We start from the raw sequence: 21490 nt of genomic DNA, 5'->3' as shown, positions 1-21490 counted from the left end.
GTTTTTCTTTTCTAAGATACATTTTTATAAAACAGCATACACTTGTTAAAATACATGCCATTTCATCCTGAGTGAGGGTGCCTCCATGCATTAACATATAATATGCTTTTTGTTTTCAATGTCTATGCTTTTATTGAACAGAGTGCCTGCTTTATATAGCACTACATCGTCAAGGGTGGCCAGCATAAAATAGCATGCATCTTAAAAGATACATACCATTTAGAATCATCAGACATCTGGATTGCAACTTTTGCTTTGATCAAAGAAGCAAAAATAAAATTACAATCAAGTAGAAATTAAATTTTACAATAGATATTTAAGGTCATAGACATCACCCTGCAATAGGTACTTTCTATATAGCAAGCACTCATATTTTATCATGTTACATGATACGACATGTCATTTCAAGAAAACTATTACGAAAAAAGGCCACAGTTTGACATTCACTGGTGTAAACAATACTTTAAATGGTTAATGGCAAAATAAAGGTCAGTCAAAAATGGAACTCATAAATGCAATCAATAAAAATACATTTAGACTACGAACAAAAGAAAGATAAAAGGTAACCTTTGTACATTAAATATACATTAAATATATGTGCACAATAAACCATTTCTCAATTGATCCATGTCAACAAAGCTATGGAGTTTTTAAAATCACTTGAATTATATTGCTGCAGTGTCTCATTAAATGGAGTTCATTTCCAGGTTTGGAATAACGCTTACGAAAGCTTTCGTCCCCTTAGAATCTCAATACATGGTATGGCCCACAGTTACATTGCTCTAACTCACGTTAGTTATTAAAATAATGGGATGCTCGTAAAATCATCCTTTCACTCAACACAGCTAGATTTAACGGGGAAAAATCCATCATCATAAACTCAAGTGATGTGATGACTTTGATAGTTTACAAATTGAAATGTAATTATTTTTTAAAGTACTTTTATACCTATAAAAAGGTCTGTAATTACCACTTGCCAGTGCTGAAAACAAAACAGCAACTCAACAAGACACAGACTTTGCTTTTTCCTTTCAATTGTGGTTATTTGAATTCATATACCTAAACAAAATAAACCACGATTTATTAAAATACTTTGAACTTCCAGTAATGTTACAGCTTTTTTAATATGGTGTTCTGTTTTCTTAAAACTTATTTTAACCCCTTAAGGACCAAACTTCTGGAATAAAAGGGAATCATGACATGTCAGACACGTCATGTGTCCTTAAGGGGTTAAAGATTTATCAATTGACGTCACAATCCAGCCTCAACCTAGCAAAGTCAAGATGGAAGCATTCAGTGCCAGGACAGAACTAACAACTGTGTGGATTTAGAATTTTATTTTTCAGAACTCTTAAACTCTACTATTTAACCATAAATTTACCCTTTAAATGTCTACTCGCCACAGCTCTGTATTTAGTGAATTATTATTATTTAACAGCAGAGACTAACTACATGATTATTGAATAAGGGTTGAAAGGGATTACACTTATTCAAGGGACACTATATATATGCACATAGACCACTACCAGCTCATCGAAATGGTCTGGGTGCAGTGCCCTAGGTTTCTTACCCCTGCAATGGTAATTATTGCAGTTGTTAGTAAACATCAATAATTGCCTGCCAGGGTTAGCTCCACTTTTGCTTCCTTAAATGGCGCTGGACATCCTCACGCTATGCATGAGGTCCTCCAGCGTCACCCAAAACTCCATAGGTAAGCATTAAAATGCTTTCCTAATGTGAGGCGACGTCAGCTGGCGGGGGAGGAGCAGCGTAAATTTGGATAATGTCACAACGGGCGGATTAGGGGCAGGGCCAACGCCAGCAGAGCCGCGTGGCGCTGGAAATAAGGCAAGTTGAAACCCCTTTCAAGGTTGTTAAGGCAGGACAAACCGACTAAAGGGTGGTTCTAAACACTTTAGGGTCAGGAATACAGGTTTGTGTTCCTGACCCTATAGTACTCCATAATAATCAACAAGGCAGAATACCAACCATAATATTTGCATGGAATTCTTTGCAGTGGAAAATTATTTTAGAGGCAAAAAAATATGTTAGACTATACAAGGAAGAACTGCAATACTTCTCAGACACATTTTAAAAAACAAACACTTTAATAAATTGAAACACATATCACCCTCTAATCAGGAATGTGTTGAGTCACCAATAAAATAGGTCTGTGGTTCCACTGATTACCATGGGGATTGTCTCATTTTGTAGTATTTTTCCCTATTTTTCATAACATGACACTTTGATAAATCTTCCTCACTGAGGCGTTAAATAACAATAATGTCTTACATGTTAAACAGGATACCCATTCAGTGAACATGAAAAGAAAATTATAAAAGGTATCTTAAATATCTATACTGGAATATAGGTTTTTCCCTCCGTTATCGGAGTACTCATATTTTAGAACCCTGAAAGCCGACAGCTTTAGCTGACCTGCATGGAATAGAACTTGCAACAATAAGGTTTTAACAAGTCCTATTGTAAATAAAAAATGTATCTCTAAAGCAATTGTTAGGCTACATTTTATTTTCAAGATTATGTCTTTTTTTTCTGCAGATTGGACAACAAAATACTCTTCACTTTTTAACTAAACACTGTATTCCAAAGACAAATATTATTATAGTGTACTAAACATCTAGTATTCCCTGCACCCTTCAGCGCCCCTGAATCAGGAGGCGGAATTAGTTAAAGCCAACGCAGATTCACTACAGAAAACACAAAAAAAAGGGAGAATAAAAGAGAGTGAAGAATGGGTCATCGAATACTCTGAGAGCTGAAAGGAAGGAGCATTGGTAAGAATCGTGGAAAAAAAACAAAAAACGATGAGCTCATTTCTCTTGATTAACCCTTAAAGGATTTGATGAAGACAAGTCCGCTGAATTTAATAAGACCGTGTTTTACCTCGATCAGAAAGACCTTTATCATTCATATGAATCTAAAATGGAAAACAAAAACAATTGTACTTCAAGAAATACAACTTTATCACCGCACAAAGGATGATATAAAAAAAAAAATCAAGGCACATAAAAACGTGATAAAGCAACAAAAAAAGTACAAGATTTCAGATAAAACCTGTTCTTGAATTATGCCAAATCTGTAATTTCTGTAAACAGTTATTAAAGAAAGTGCTTGCGTTTTTTATTTTATTAGCATTGTTTTTGTTAGTTTTTGATTGAAACTAGTTTGTTATAGTGTTGGCATATAAAACAGACTGCTCTGCAAGACTTAGGATTTTACTAGCTGACAAAGAAGGTCAGCTGAAGTCCAGAGACATGCCGATAGACCATGTGTGGTTAATAATCTCTCTCTGCCTGGGAAGGTCTAAACGGCTTTGTTAAAACTTCTTTTGGAACCTGTTTTACAACATTAACGGCAACTCAAGTCCCTAACAAGTAACTACATGCCAGTCCTGGCCAATCCCCTTTATATAAACATACTATGTGGAGTCCCAAAGTCCAGCTCATTGTTGGGGTGGCAATCAGTGTGCAACAAGTCTAAAAAGATAACAGCATTATTGCTTACTAGCATATGCCCTGTCATTACATGCCAGGTGCAGATATCACACAGCCAGACCCCATCAGAAATCACTCACCATTACACACAGACCAGAAATGGACAGAAATATTCCACAGAATATCCCTAATTATATAGATGGATCAGACAAACATCTTGATAATGGTGAAGTGAATTTTAAAGGGATACTATAGTCACCAGAACAACTACAGCTTAACCCCTTAAAGGAAAACTCCAGTGCCAGGAAAACAATCAGTTTTCCTGGCACTGGAGGTACCCCCTCCCTCCCACCCCCCAATCCCCGGTAACTGAATGGGTGAAAACCCCTTCAGTTACTTACCTGAGGCAGCGACGATGTCCCTCGTCGCTGTCTCCTCCTCTGCGCCGCTCCTCCTACTCCTCCCGCGCATGCGCATTAGCGCTCCCCATAGGAAAGCATTGAAAAAGATTTTCAATGCTTTCCTATGAGGAAATGAGCGACGCTGGAGGTCCTCACACAGCGTGAGGACGTCCAGCGACGCTCTAGCAAAGAAAACCTTTGCTATAAATCAGGAAGTGCCCTCTAGTGGCTGTCTAGTAGACAGCCACTAGAGGTGGAGTTAATCCTGCAATGTAATTATTGCAGTTTATAAAAAAAACTGCAATAATTACACTTGCAGGGTTAGGAGTAGTGGGAGTTGGCACCCAGACCACTCCAATGAGCAGAAGTGGTCTGGGTGCCTGGAGTGTCCCTTTAAGGACACATGACATGTGTGACATGTCATGATTCCCTTTTATTCCAGAAGTTTGGTCTTTAAGGGGTTAATGTGTCTATAGTCTGTTCCTGCATGTTTGTTTTTAATGTAAACACTGCCTTTTCAGAGAAAAGGCAGTGTTTACATTGCTGCCTAGTAACACTTCTAGAGGCAGTCACTCAGACGGCCACTAGAGCTGCTTTATGTGTCAATACAGCACTGATGTTCAGCGTCTGCGCGGTCTGCATTGAGGCTCTGAACAATCCTCAGAGATGCATTGATTCAATCTCTATGAGGAGATGCTTATTGGCCAAGGCTGTGTTTGACTTGTGCTGGTTCTGCCCTTGATGTGCCTCCTTGACAGTCTAAGCCAATCCTATGGGGAAGCATTGTGATTGGCTCAGACCACCACTTCTGATAATGTTAATAGACAGTGGGTAGGTCAAAGGCATAGCTAGCAGGGGGGGGTAGATGGTAGTTTTAACACTATAGGGTCAGGAATACATGTTTGTGTTCCTGACCCTATAGTGTTTCTTTAATAGCCATGGAAAGACTACTTGCGCTTGGGGCAGGATAACGTAGACCTCACAGCCTATCATTGATTCAGAGATAGGCAGCTTTGCATGGACAATGCATATATGAAACGCTCACATTAACTGGAGTGGCAGATGAGAGGCTGGTATTTGGGTGCCAGGACAGCACAGGTGTTTACAAAATGTTAAACAATGGTTCGACAATATTAGGAGAAGACCAGCACAACTCCCACTTAAACACTACAATGAACCCAAGTTTATGCTTCGAGTGCACTTAAAATAGTTTACAGCAAATACATACGTACATATATCCATTCAACGAGCGTGCACTTTTGTTACAAATATCAACTGTTTTGGTGTGTCAATAAACACAAAAACCATAATGACAGATGTACCACATAGGTACAACAGCATCTGCATGAATAGCAGGATCCCCTACTGGGGCAAAAAAAAAAAAAAAAAAAGACTTTCAGCCAATCACAGCCCTCACATTACATTATGATAGAAAAAAATAATAAAAATAAATAGGAATTTAAAGCATATTACATTCTATAAACAAGGTTGAACTGTACCATTACGCAGCATGTGCTGGGGGAAGCTTTACGCTTTGCACAGGTGTCCCCAATACAGAAAGAAATAGTGATTGTCAAGGCAAAGTAGCTCCCTCAAAATACCATTTATACCACAGGCAGATCCTGGACGCTTCATACCCCAGAAATGCGTCCCAACCATCTCAATGTTGATTAGGCTTGATAAAGACTCAATATGCAAGCTCAAACATTGTTATAGCTTGTTCCCAATAAGGACGGTCTCTGTGGGTAACTACTTGGTGTGCCTAGGTTCTCTCTCCTATTTAACCATCACATCTTCCCTGGTGTCCCGCTTTTGGGACACCCAGAAAGTGTTGTATGAGAGCATCATTGCACAGGGCATTATGAACCCGCAGAGAACACTGAAACAGCGCTTTCTGAATGATCTGCCCAGAGTTGACTGGTGTCCTTGATTGCCAGGCAGCCTGAAGTGCATTCACGCTAGGCTGATCTGCCAGTAATTCGGGCAGACCTGCCTTTGAGTGAAGACAGTGATCATCACTGACCCACCCACTTTACCCACCACCACCGCCTCTTGGGATGCCAATGCTAGGTGTATGCATTTATGTCTGATCGGCAACAAGGACTAAAGTGATTGACCATATATATTTTTTCTCCAAAGTCATGTTGTACATATGAATCTGTGTATCCATCTCTGCATTTCTGTGTGTGTCTATATGTGTGTGTATGTTTGAATCTTATTTGTCATTGTATACTGGTGTGTGTGTGGATCTGTGTCTACTTTTTAAAATCTGCCTTAAAATCCAACGGTGCACCTCCTCAGTTCAGGCTTTGGGTCCGCCGCTGGTTTATTCAATTCATTTAGACTTTAATATTACATATACATATTAGTTCGAAATCCATTATTACTGCATCATCTATGTATCGACTTCGGCTCCATATGCCTCTTTTACATCCGTTTGTAAATAAAGCTACATATAATAAAAGGAGATTTAAGGTCACCTCTTGGTAAATTAATGGCATGGCTTGATAAGAGAGGAAGTGTGCAGTCTCTCAAGGCTGACGAATGCTGGAGAGTACAGTGTCTGGGGGATTAGGGTGGGTGAGAATGTGTAAAAAGTTTGTATTTGTAAGCGATTGTTGGTTTACGGCAGGGATTGTGCAGAGACCACGAGGAATCCCTGTCTGCTCTGTGCATTGCAAGGTTCTCACGCACCTGTGCCTCTTAGATTGGCAATCACAGAAATGTGGGTAGAAGCAGATACTAGAGTCGTTTAGGTTCATGCCAGTGTTTACTGGGCAGGAAGGGAAATAAAGTTACAAATAACATCCTTTAGAAACAGTTGTTTATTCAATAAAGCAGCCTGATTTAAAGAGACACTCCAGACCACTAAAAATGAAATGATTTACTTATGAAGAGTGTGTGAGGTTTTTTGTTCCCCCACACCACCCCATTTTACAAAAAGTGCAGATTTCAACAGATAATAGCACTTCTACAAATTAACATTGTTACACCCCATTTGAGGTCAGTCATAAAACCGATCTAGTTACTTCCTAATTGTTTAGATCAGTGGAGACAGGCAATTGCCCAGATTACCTGCCTATTTTATTTATTTATTACTGGTATTTATAAAGCGCCAACAGATTCTGCAGCGCTGTACAATTAGTGGAGAACATACAATATATACACAGACAAATAAAAAAGGTAGAGAGGGCCCTGACCGTAAGCCGAAATCTTGCCATTTAAGTTCTTTTATACAAAGTGCATAGGTAGATAGCCCATGAGCTTACACTCTAAAGAATACTGTGGGGATTTGAGACGAGGTGGCAGGGGAAATATAAAGTATTACAAGTATAAATACAAATAATTGAGCTGCATTGGGAAGTCTGTGATTGAACAGCCACATAACGTCTATGCCGGGGCAGAAGGGAAAGGCTTGCAAAGGCTGCAGATAAGATATCTGCAGCTTTCACAAGCTGTTTTAGATATACCCCAAATGAAAAAAAAAAAAAAAAAAGCATGCATGTTTTCATTGGGGGTGTACCTACTAAACAATGTTTGTTTGTTTTTTGGCATCAGAGTGTCCCTTTAAGCAGTAACAGGTGTTCATTGGGGAGATATATATATATACACACACACACACACACACACACCTATCTCAAGTCTCCTGGTAGGACAATGATGTACTTGCACTACGCTACCAAGAAACCTGAAATTTAGACTGTCCCTTCGCTGGTTATCTAGTGTAATATAGTAGGCGTTTTTTGTTTTTTTTTATCATATGCAGCATTTTACTCACATCCAGTATAGGAAATGGAAAACAGTAGGTTTTCGACTTACCAGTTACCAGTTTTGCTGCAATGTTAGTTTACCAAATGCAGGAGAAAATACTTTTTTCCCAGTATTCCATAAAATGTATTGCAATTATTACAATAGGATCTCCCCAAAAAAAGTTTTACTGTGGGAATATCCTCTTTGGAATCTGATACTTTTCTGTAAGTAGAATAGCACTTGTGGCTACTAATCATTCAACAAGTGCAGTGAATCTGGAAATCCCAGTAAGGGTACAGAAGGGGGTCGGGTGGCCAGGCCAGCCTGCCATTAAATGGATAGCAATGGCTAATTCCCTGCTGAGAGTACTCACTGCAGAGACCACTGTGGCCCCAGAAAACAGCAGGGGGCCATTGCCAAATGAGACAAATGGATCAACTTAAATCTCTCAGTAACAAAACGCAACCAATCTACTAATAAATGGTGGGATACTTCTTGAATAAAATAATTGTCAGAACTTTCGTACTCTCTTTTGTCACTTTAACTTGATTAGTATTTGTTGTTTTTACAATCTCATTGAGCAATGCTATGGAACATGCTGGCATAACAACAATAATAGTGGATCCATAAATTTGTGCTCGCAGATTTCACATAATCTATGATGAGAAGTGTGACTAGGTCAGGTTGTCCTTGTGTTTGTGGATGTAGATCTCCACACCAAGGGTTAAGCCTGCTGTCCTGATTTCATCGGGTGGAAATATGGATTACATGCCAAAATTAAACAACAGGGCGATTGCTATCGATGTGTGGCAATGGGTTAGCCACAAGGACATTTAACATGATATCAGGCCAACTAGATGTCGCCAACATAAGTTAGACAGCCTAAAGCTACACAGATTCCTGACAAAACAGAGACATGCTAATTCACCATCTCGTCACAAGACAGGTTATAGGATGTGTTAATCTGGGACAAACAGTGAAACACAAACATTTACATTAGCTATAGTTACTATAAAACAAGGTTCTTTTTTAAACCCCTTCACTATATAAGAATGACTCATGTCTGCTAGCCTATGCTGCAACTACCCTAGCTACCAAGCCATCTGGGATGGTAAAGCAACATAAGAAAAACATTTTTTTTACTTGAACCAGTAACCCCTGCGCCAGACTATGGAGGGTGTATTTAAATGACAGGTGCTTTAGCAACAATCAGAAGTTTAATCCTGTGGCATGCCATACAAACGTCTCTTCTTGGTTAATTTAACAAACGATTATGCCTTTACTACAATTAAAGCTCTAGAGAGGGTCGTTTCCCTTTGAGCCAGTGTTCAGTATGCATTCAATATTCTGTTTATGAGTATCCAGCGAATCTGATTGCCCAGGTCATGTCTAGGGATAAATCAGGTTTAATTACTTTTAACGCTTTGAGAGACTAAGGGATCACCATGGGATTCGTATAGAGGAAGTCTTACAAATCACTCTTCTGGCACCAGTATTACAAAATCATAAATCAATATCAACCCAAGTAATCGGAGTCCTGGTTGCAGAATTCTGTGAGCTGTTGCATGAACCAGCATTGTGTATTGTTGTTACATTACAATGTAGCATACAGGGCTATCCACTAAACACTGAATTGTAGTGAATTTAAAGCCAAGTCGTGACTGTAGCTTTCAATTATCTGCCATATTGTGTTTAGTGAATACACTGGTCAGGGTTACAACAATGTACAATGTTTCCCATTTGGTAATGTTTCTAACAATGCTACATATGCTTGCGCCTTATAATAAAAATAATTAAAAGTATGCAATCCTATTAAAGGGACACTATAGTCACCAAAACAACTTTAGTTTAATGAAGCAGTTTTGCTGTATAGCTCATGTCCCTGAAGTCGCACTGCTCAATTTGCTGCCATTTATGAATTAAGTTATTATTTTTATATAGCATCAACAAATTCTGAAGCGCTTTACAATGGGTGGACTAACAAACATGTAGTTGTAACCAGACAAGTTTGACGCACAAATACAGAGGGTTTGAGGGCTCAATGAGCTTACATGCTAGAGGGAGTGGGGTAAAATGACACAAAAAGGTAAGGGGAGTACAAGGGAAGTAGATTGGTAGAATAGTATTTAACCCCTTAAGGACTGGACTTTTTTTGCGATGTTGTACATTTGCGACCAGGCATCTTTTTGACACTTTTGTGGTGTTTGTGTTTAGCTGTAATTTTCCGCTCTCTCATTTACTGTTCCCATACAAATTATATATTGTTTTTTTCAGGACAAAAGGGGCTTTCTTTACATACCATTATTTATATAATCTCATCTAATTTAATTTAAAAAAAAATGAAAAAATATGATGAAAAATTGAAAAAAATACACGTTTTTTGAATTTTATGTGAAAAATCTTTTACTCATCTACAAAAGCGAATGAAAAAAACTGCTAAATAGATTCAAAATGTTGTCCTGAGTTCAAAAATACCCAGTGTTTACATGCTTTTTGCTTTTTTTTTGCATGTTATAGGGCTATAAGTACAAGTAGGATATTGCGGTTTCAAAACATACATTTTTAAAATGTATCAATAGTGACATTGTAACACTGTTATCTGTCATAAATTGCTAAATAACACCCCACATGTACATATTTTTTTAAAAGTAGACAACCCAGGGTATTCAATATGGGGTATGTCCAGACTTTTTTAGTAGCCACTTAGTCGCAAACACTGGCCAAAGTTAGCGTTCATATTTGTTTGTGTGTGAAAAAAGTAAAAAACTAAATTGAACGCTAATTTTGGCCAGTGTTTGTGACTAAGTGGTTACTAAAAACGACTGGACTTACCCCATTTGCAATACCTTGGGTTGTCTTCTTTTGCAAATGGTATGCCATCATGGGGGTAATTCTCATTCCTGGGCTACCATACGCTCTCAAAGGCAACGTAACCAACCTCGCCATTTTCAATGTAAAATATTTGACCTATATATTTGACCCTGTAACTTTCATAAACGCTATAAAACCTGTACATGGGGGGTCCTGTTCTACTCAGGAGACTTTGCTGAACACAAATATTAGTGTTTAAAAACTGGAAAAGGTATCACAACAATTATATCATCAGTAAAAGTGCTGTTTGTGTGTGAAAAATGCAAAAAAAAGTCACTTTCACTGACAATATCATCGCTGTGATATGTTTTACTGTTTTGAATCACTAATATTTGTGTTCAGCGAAGTCTCCCGAGTAAAACAGTACCCCCCATGTACAGGTTTTAGGGTGTCGTAGAACGTTACAGGGTAAAATACAGTGATAGCAAATTAAATTCTCTGGTCTTTCGGCCTGGGTTGGCAGGCAGGTCCCTTAAATTGCAATCAATAAAATAACTTAATTATGTAAAAATATTACCTAAATACGCACATAGAATTTAAATATATATGCATATTTATATATTTGAAGTCTACGTGTATATTTATATAATTATTTATGTAATTTTGTATATCGACATATGAATAGTTCGCATTCTTTTTATTTATTTAAATATACATAGATATATATACAATTTCATTCTAAGTGTATTTTGATATAAATATATATATATTAATATCAAAATACAGTTAGAATAAAATTTCGTATAGATATATAATTTTTTTTCAATTTTTTATTATTATTTTTTATTTTTTTAATTTAATTTAAATTATTTATTATTCGTATTTTATAATAATATATATATATACAATATATATAGTTATTATATATATTATATATATACGTGTGCAAATTAATTATAAGTGTATTTTTATATTAATATATGTACATATTAATATAAAAATACACTTAGCATGACATTATATATATGATATATAGACATATATTATATAGGTATAATATATGTCTATATATCATATATATACACATATATAATAATATATTTTTTTTTTATTAACTATAACTTTAAATTTTTTTATGATTTTACACTGGCAGGGAGACTGCCTGTCAGCACAGACAGTCCCCCTGCAGGCAGAGACTAGGACACCTATTGTGACCATGTGGTCGCCCTGTTGGGCGATCACATGGCCCCAGGGGTCCTAAACCGCCATGGGGAGACTGTCTGGGCTGCAGGCAGTCTCCCCACACCGGGAGCACCGCCGATCGCCGCCGGGGGAACGACGGCGATCGGGTAAGTACATTTTAAATTTAGGACGGTTCAGGACCGTCGTCGGTCGGCAACGCAAAAATGCCGATGACGGTCCTGAACCGTCCTGCGTCCTCAAGGGGTTAATGAAGACAGTGTGTTTTTTTTGTTTGTTTTTTTTGAGCCATTATCGGTTTAATTGATATGCTTTTGTGAAAAAGTGAGGTTTTTAATGATTTTTTTGAAGGAATGGAGACTGGGTGAGCATCTAACCGAAAAGGGAAGGCAGTTCCATAGGAATGGTGCAGCCCTAGAGAAGTCTTGAATGCGAGCATCAGAGGTGGGAGTACGAACAGAGGATAGACACAGGTCTTTGGGACAGCGTAGGGGCCTAGACGGGGCATACTTGTGTAATAGGGAGGATAGATAGGTGAGAGTAGCATTATGTAGAGATATGAAAGCAAGAACCAGAATTTTATATTGAGCCCTATATCTTACGGGAAGCCAATGCAGGGACAGAGAGGTGAGGCTTGGGAGGTGCAAGCGGATAGGAAGATGAGCCTCGCCACCACATTCATTATAGACTGCAATGGGGCAAGTTGGAAACATGTAAGACCAGTGAGAAGCGGATTGCAGTAGTCAAGGCGAGAGAAAACCATGGCATGGACCAGCACCGTAGCCGCACCTAGCGTTAAGTAGGGCCGGATGCACGCAATGTTTTTGAGATGGAAGCGGCAGGATTTGGCGATTGACGGGATATGAGGGGTAAATCACTTTGTTTATGCACCTTAGTTGTTTTGGGGGACTATAGTGTCCCTTTAATACGATTGATTAAAGCACTGTGAGTACTATGATTTCTACGTGTTTATTTTACAGAAATTCCAAATCGTAATTACATGCTTGAGTTGCAGCAATAGGCGGCATATTTATTCATCAGCAAACTCTTGGTAGCCAACAAGCACATCATTAGATGCTCTGGCGCTGTAAGGGTTTCAGCACAACATGGCCCTGCAAGTAGGGGGCTTTTTAAACATGGTGATATTGCCAAGAGATGGGTGCTTTTTAAATGACCTCATGTCACCTAAACCCAACAGTATATTTAACTAGGAATCATTTTGTTGCATCATGTCTGCTACCTTAGCAAATTATACGTAGACACTACTTTACTCTGCTTAAGAAGACATGCATACAGTGCTTTAAACCACAGATAAAATCAGACAATTTAAAGATAGAATCTAATACTGCAATACAGCTTTCTTTATCTGCTATTTAAATCCATAGCCAGACAATAGTAATATTTTGTCCAAGAGATATCAAAGCCCTAGCCAAGTCCCCAACTGTCACCCGGCAGAACTGCTAAAATAGTGCGCAGTCGGATGATCTCTTTTAGCGGGTCAATTAGGGCAGTCGAATCCTCTGACAGGTCTTTTCAGACAGCCATCTGTCATGGAAGCAGCTGCGATCCCGGCAATAACCAACATTCATGAAAGATTAACCAGCTAACACTACCACAGCAATTATCGTCTGTGTCTTCAAAGCCAAAACAGGTCTCTGAGCGCCAGGGGAGATGATGAAACAGGGTCCTGATCAGCACTGGAGCAGAGTACATAATGAGAGCAAAGCAAAGTATTAAAAATCTTATAACAATATTATTCTAGCTCATAGAGATGACGTGTTTCACAGAGCTGTTAAAACGGGAAGCGAACGACAGACTGTGTGGTTAAAGGCTTTGCAAAGAGAAAGGCCGGAAAATAGCTTTAATTCAATTCATTGACCTTGATTGCTAACCCTAAACCCTTCAGATGACAGGGAAAGGGGAATAACAAGTTACTCTGAAACTGGATAACATATTTTTTATGGACAGTCCTGCGATTACGTTGGATTTATGGAATATTTCGCATTACACAATCTCAGCATGAAACCTTAAAGGGACACTCCAGTCACCATAACAACTCCATCTAAATTAAGTTGTTATGGTGCCAGGAGGTTCCTGGGCGCACTCTTACCTTAAGGGGTTATCCCCTTAAGGACCAAACTTCTGGAATAAAAGGAAATCATGACGTGTCACACATGTCATGTGTCCTTAAGGGGTTAAACCGTTCTCGAATGGTTTACCCCCAAAGGAAGCCTACAGCGCCCATCTCTAGGTCCCCCAGGGGTGCCACTGTTTGCTTACAGCGGTCAGCTGAGGCTTTAAGCCGATCATTAGCTTACCATTGATGATAAAAAAAATAAAATAAATGTAAAGTACGTACCATGATCAGCACAAATAGGTTTAAAGTTGTATTAAACCATTTGAAAACACGCAAAAACACAGGGATGGAACCTGAGAGCACTTTAATGAGATTAGTTGGTTATTTGCCTAGAGTGCTTTTTAAGGCTGGCAAAGCATGATGGGAATTTTAATTCTGAAAAGGCTTGGCTTTCAACCCCTACACATTAAGCCTAGGCTTGATAGCTCAGTGTACGAGTAGAGGTTACAAAACACTTTGGTTTCTATAGGTAACGGTGTACAGGTCCCGCCAGTCTGCTCATATCTGAATTATTTACAGTAATCCGGTCTAATTATTCACAATTCATGAAAATGAGTGAAGGGCAGATTCACTCCAAGAGTTTGTATTGTTTACAAGACACAACATGCAATTAGAGGCGTCCACAGAAAATGACTATTACTCACATTACCTATAATTTCATATACACCTCAGTGTTTTTAAATGTCTCAATTAGTAAAACATTAGGAGACATTTTAGAAGACTTGTGATATCAGAGTAACATTTACCAAATAAAATATATAAATAAATATCTATGCATTAATATATATCCCAATTGTGGGAGCCAAATTTTTGGAGCCAAAAAGCACTCTGCCCACCTTTTCTATGAGAACGTTCCCACCCCCCCCCCAGCTCATGTGACTAGCTACTGTTCTATAACAATTTTACCTTTCTTATAGTCACATGATTGCAGAGCTTGCTTATAGTCTATAAAAATTTGCTTGATTGTCAAAATGCCATGCTAATGTTACATTCTGTTGTCTAACATAATTGACCCTGCAGTCAAGGCACTGTTTGTTTGCTTGTACTTTCACTGCACTACAAAAAAATAAATAAATAATAATTTAAAAGTGGGAGAGCAAAACTTAAAGGGACACTATAGTCACCAGAACAACTACAGCTTGTTGAATTTGTTCTGGTGAGCAGAATCATTACCTTCAGGCTTTTTGCTGTAAACACTGTCTTTTCAGAGATAATGCAGTGTTTACATTACAGCCTTGTGATAACTTCACTGGCCACTCCTCAGATAGCTGGTCGAGATCCTTCCTGGGTCATGGCTGCATAACATGCATCCAAACATTTGGTATCTCCTTCTCTGCATGCAGACACTGAACTTTTCTCATAGTGATTAATTGATTCAATTCATCTCTATGAGGAGATTGGCCAGGGCTGTGTTTGAATCAGGCTGGCTCTGGCTCTGATCTGCCTCCTTGTCAGTCTCAGCCAATCCTATGGGGAAGCACTGTGATTGGATCAGCTAGCACTTCTGATTATGTCAGCAGACTGCTTGTTTTTCTGAGGCAAACAGCATGCAGATCTACAGCTTCAGGCTTGAATACAGTAAGATTTTGCTATATTTATGGAGGCATGAGGGCCCAGATGGTGGTTTTAACCCCATCGGGTCAGGAATACATGTTTGTGTTTCTGACCCTATAGTGATCCTTTAAAATAAGAAAAGGAACACACAAAGGTTAAAAATTAATATATTTATTTCTAATCTTAGAGTGTTCCTTAGGGAGTTACTAAAATGTGAAGCATGCACTATAATGCAGCTACCTACTTTCTTTTTTCAAGATTTTGCAAACTAAGTCACTGAACTTTACCTGATAATGAGATCACACAGGGGCCTGGAATGGTCACCCTGCAAAGGAATATTGGCATTGTTACCAATGGGAGGGAAGGGGGTTGTGAGTGAGCAAAGGTTAAGATGAGTCACCTCAGTATCTCCACTCCAAAAAAACTAAATAAATAAAAATGTGTTCACTTGAAAAGGTTTGGATACAACACATCACTTTTTTTTAGTTTTCTGTACACTGGTAGTGAATATTCATGTTAGTAATTGATATGAGAGTAGATTCCCCTAGCAGGATAAATTCAGTTTGGGAGGGGGGTTGAGGCTCCCTAAATGCTCTTATTTTTCTCTTGCATTCTCATATGTTGTATTATAATTATGCCACCTTTTGAAAAAGCCTCGAAAAAAGGTTTCAAGTTTGGGGCAAAAAATGTATTTCATGGCAATTCTCACTTTAGTGACTATACCCCCAATATGATCTGGGTCAATTACAGGAAATAATAGATGATACCTATTTATTCTCATCATATGCATGCATTTAATATAACAGAAAAGGTAATTCACTTGTGGATACTATTATAAATTAATGGATGCACCATGTGAACAAATTTCCCCTGAAAGGTTTCATTATTATGAAGAATTATACATGACTTACGGAAGCTTTTAGTGTAGAACTATATACGTTTTGCATAAAATGCCAGTTTAGGGCCTTCTGGATAAGTGGAACCTCTTATGATATCTTCACACTCCTGGATCATCATCATCTGTCATTTAGTGGTAATGTGGAAACTCACTACAGTTGGTTAGAGCAAGTTAGGCATTTGGTGAATAGGACTCCATTAGCTATTAAGGGCTAGTTATATGAATGAGATTTTAAAGTATAATGTCTGCATCATTTTATTTATATTTCAAATAGTTAGAATATTCACTAATTGAGAACATTCTTTCCAAAAACTGACTTACAGGGGAAGACACAGACACACAGACACACACACACAATGTTCACTATTAGATAATCCATTCTGTATAGAATAGGGAGATAGAATGCAGCAATGCAGGTTTTGTTGTGTTATATTAAATTTACTATACTTTGACCTAAATTGCACAGATTGTTTTATAACACAATATTGGTCGCATAGCCCCCCGAGGGTGCAATAACACAGAAAACATTCCATTATTTGACATGATGCAGTAATATAAAGCCTTGCTATGTTTATCTAGCAGGCTGGGAAATTACATTGACAAAAGGACAGATAGATAAAGCAAAAAATATTCATTAAAAAAAACACAATACTGTTTTACGGAAAATTCCACAGCCTTTTAAACAGCAAATATAAAAGATTGCAGTTGACAAATAACACGTACGAACGTAAAAATGTGATATGCAAACATTTATTGTTGCCCATAATATCGGATATGGTCAGTCTCAGTAGAAGGGGAGATTTATCCAAGCTGGCTAGCAGTTTACAAGTCGGTAGTAGTCACTTCACGGAATAAGCCCTTACATCACAAGGTAACTGTGTTATAAGCCTGGACACGTTTTCCAAAGACTAGCTAAACATCATGAGAAACGTAGTACTCTATATAAAACACACATACTATTAGAAACATGCAAGGTTATATCGGTCATGAATTACCCCAATTAATTATCACTGTACAGAACTAATCAGCAAATGTAAGGTCAATTAATAATAGATGTGCTCCCTCCCAAAGGGATAATGTGGGTCTCGTTCTTAACAAAACCACATCTGTTCCCAATACATTTACTATTAACCCCACTGTGACCTCCAGCCCCATTCAAACTGCACTAAAGGCACTTTAATATGGGGTCAGGTGTACAATAGAGAGACCGTTATGTAACAGGCACATTTATCACTGTGTCCAACATAAAGAGAGATGTATCATCTTGCCCTGTTCTGAATGGTACAAAGTTCTAAAGGTAGGGCAATCACCATGTAAACAAAAAGAATCGGCAGGTACATTCAATTGGCTATTACTGCGCCACTTTTAGGATTACGATGCTCTGCTAAATTTTTAAAGTACTGTATTCAAATAATCAACCATAACGTTTCCCCCTTTCTATACACATTTATCTGTATTTAAAAGGCAGTGAGCAGGATGCAAACACCACAATTATTAATAGATAAATATGTTTCTCTACTTTAAGATTTACTTTAATGTCAAAAATATAACCAGGAAATATACACTGGCTAGTTTCAGAAGTCTACATATTATTATAGTCCAGCTTAATAGTACTAATTTTATTTACCTCGGGAGTATGACGGATCCTGTGCCAAGATTTAAACCTGTTACACTGAGACACTGCCACTGGAACCCTAGCCATTGAGCTATCTCAACAGTGCACAGGTTCAACACATGTTGGGGAGGGGGGGTAGGGGGGGGTGATGGTGAAGGCAGCTTCCTTGCCAACTCACATCGTCCTACTCAAAGATTACTTTATTTAAACCAATATTTTAGAAACATTTTCCAGTCAAATACCACCCAACTGTATTCCACACAAATCAACCACACGTCCAACAAGTACCTCTGATGTCAGCCTTTTATCCATCAAGTCTCCTAGTTCTAGACCCAAACAAAATTATTCATCCAGTACCCATTATATCAATATTTTATACGATACATCCCAGTCCCTATTAACCCTTACGCTAACAAGTCCCCAAACATCACCATTTTACCCGAGACGTGACACTATAGGCACCCAGACCACTTCAGCTCATGAAAGTGGTCTGGTTGCATATTCCCAGGTCCCTTAACCCAGCAAAAGGTACTTATTGCAGTTATTAATTAATTAACACCACCTCTAATGGCTGTCTACCAGACAGCCACTAGAGGGAATTCTAGGTCGCTAGCCGACTTTTGGTCACCCACCCGCACGTCACCCGCCCGATTCCCAATAGGAAAGGATTGCATGATGCTTTCCTATGGGGAAATCCTAATGAGAGTGTGGCCATTGCCGCGCATGCGCATTAGATCTCCCCTGCCGTGGAGAGGAACAGAGGGGGCACTATAGTGAGCTATAGTGCCAGGAAAACAATTTTGTTTTCCTGGCACTATAGTTTCCCTACAAGATCTCCCCTTTATCTGACAAACAGGATCAATCTGCCAATGATGACTGAACAAAATGCTATTTAATTTAAAGGAACACTCCAAGTACCATAACCACAACTGCCAGCTACAGTGATTATGATGCATGCAGGGTTCACTTTAGAAAAGCTGTAGATTCAAATGTAGTTCCATTAGAGCAAATACAGAGATGCAAAAAAATAAATATTGGTATCGTTAAATATCGTTTTTATTTCAACAACAGAATTGTGGAACAATAGCTATGAAGAAACACACTGTCCCTTGTGAAGTATTTAAATTTAGAGTCGGGCTTTCCCTGGATGAGCTCCAGAGGCGTTTATATCCTTTCGGATAGGAAATCTGCTAACATGTGCACCCCCTAAAGTGTTGACTCTGCAAATTTATCATGGCTTTTTCTTGGCAGAGGTTAGAATTCAGACAAAGAAATAGAGCAACGGTTGTGAGTGAAGAAGGTGTGAACTAGAACAAAAACCAGTGATAAAATGTATAGACCCCTGTGCAGAAATTAACTCTAAAACAATATGTACAATGTAGGTACAGTAGGTGGTCTGTCTGGATTCAACATGTCCCGCTTCCTCCCAGACAGGACAGATCACCTCTTACACATGTGTAATGCCAGTGAAGACAAAGTCAAACCAGGACCGAAATCAGGACAAACGCATGGATACTCTGCTTTACATTGATCTATAGGGAGAGTAAGAGACAGACTCGCCTATCTGGGGTTATTGATGAAACTGGTACTTATGGAGATTTTGGAAGAACACTGGACATTTTAGGTTAAAATAATCAAGGTGGAAAGAATCCCAGGAGAAATTCAATTTGCCACAATTACTGGATTAGTGAAGAAACCCAACCATAACGAGCAAGGAGATTTCAACTATAATGAACACTTAATGAAGAGAGATCGGCGCTCATTGCTACCACTGCTACCACTGCTGCCTTGGAAGTGATATTCAGGTAAGCATACCTTTTAACCGGACATTTAAGCTAGGACAGGAACATGACAGAATAAAGGTTTGTTTTTTTCACATACATGCGCACACAGTGCAGTGTGTATGCATTTACTTTTTTTTTTTATGATTAATTATGAACATTTCTTTTGCATTGTAGTACTTTGATGCCATGAGTGTCTTGGGGCCCACCAGTTGTGGTTACCAACTTTCTGTACAGCTCAGTGAGAGCTGGAGGCTCATTCTCAGAAGCTTCTGTTGGGTCTCTTGCAGTGCACAGCTAGCACATTGGCCGAGAGCGTCGTCTGATGCAGAGTTTAGCTCAGTGAAGAGACGAGCGGTGATTGATGTGGGTGCAGCACCTGGCAGACCCTAATTAGGTCGGACAACTTACAATGCAGAGTATTCCTGCATACTGTAGTAGTTATGGTGCTTGGAGTGTTCCTTTACTTCATTATCTAGAAGATGCAATAAAACAAATTACAGGGTGTCTGAAAGCCTAAGGCCGGCTCTGGGTGAAAGGGTTAAATATTGTTAGTAATGTGTCTGGCATTACCATTAACACAAATCTCACGGGAATCTCAGCCACTGTTTACTACAGACAGGATCCCAATGGGCCATAAAAACCTAGAGAACCAGAGGTAAGAGTGTCTGTAGAGTCTGCCTGATATGTCAAATATACCAACAAACATGGAACCTATAACCATGTAAAACAAACTATATATAACTCCCCATGATATATATAATGGAGAGTTAATATCATCAATACAGGAGTACAGAAAGAGCAAGTATGAATGTTTTTTTTTTTTTCTTCTTCTTTTGCCCTACACATCACTCACCCCATTGAGGGAACGAGGATCTGTCATTTCCCAAGAAAGCTCCACTTAAAAAATTGTACAGCACGGTCTAATATGTTTAATAAGAAACACAAAACTACTACGCAAACATTCCAATGCAAAAAAAAAAAAAAATAATAATAAAATTTAATTTTAACAAAAACACAAAACTAACATAGAAGGGTTAGAATTCACATTAAATCTACGTCCCATCTGGTGCAAACCTGCTATTACAAGAAAAAAAACTTAATTCACGTCTTAATTTATATCCCTACAGCAATTTTCTCATGTCCCACAATTTAAATTACCCCTGTCACACCTTCTAAATTTACAGCCACCTACATCTTGACATTTTATCATAATAGATTTATCTACAAAGTAAAGATCACACAGCAATTAGCTGAAGACAAGCATACAGATAACAACAAATGCAAACTCAGCCAAATGGCGTTCTGGATTGCAAGACAAAAGCAGAATGCTTCAGAATTCGGCATAACATCACTTAATAAAATTGCAATAAAGTCAATAGAAATCCAACACCTTGGCAATGTGGGTAAAAAGGTTCAATCCAGGTGATCGCATGGCCAACTCAATGAACTGTATGCCAAGACAAAAAAACTCTATTAACCTTGTAAGACTCAAAACATATATCCTGTTCTCCTCCCATGATCTTCTACTAAAATGCATTAAAATGGGATTGAAATTTGAACAGGGAATGGAATGGGAAACATCAAAGAATGGCTAAGGTAGTGAGAGTTCCATATAGAGAAGAATTCTTGTGCAAAGATCCATAAGTTGAGCAAAAACGATGGGAATCAATGGAATGTTTCTGTATCTAACTCCACCTTTAGAACCCTGCCCTACAATTGCTTGTTACATATACGTTCTACTGAAAATGTATAAAATACCACAACCACAAACACACACAATATGAGGTAGGTAAGCCCATGCTGCAGTAACTGACTCCCATGATCATAGTGTACCATTAAGGTGCTAACTAAGGATACATACATACACACACATAACAAATATGAC

At 38.4% G+C, this 21490-nt stretch overlaps 1 protein-coding gene across 4 annotated transcripts in view; it reads right to left on the bottom strand.

Annotated features, from left to right (window-relative positions):
• The window catches only part of CCDC88C (coiled-coil domain containing 88C), a 103932-nt gene that overhangs the window by 55341 nt on the left and 27101 nt on the right, over nucleotides 1–21490 (bottom strand). The window lies entirely within an intron of this gene.

This window comes from Pelobates fuscus, chromosome 13 (assembly GCF_036172605.1).
Source record: "Pelobates fuscus isolate aPelFus1 chromosome 13, aPelFus1.pri, whole genome shotgun sequence".
In the NCBI taxonomy this organism is placed as follows: Eukaryota; Metazoa; Chordata; class Amphibia; order Anura; family Pelobatidae; genus Pelobates; species Pelobates fuscus.
The sequence above is the reverse complement of the archived record's forward strand: the minus strand, read 5'-3'. Positions and strand labels throughout refer to the sequence as shown.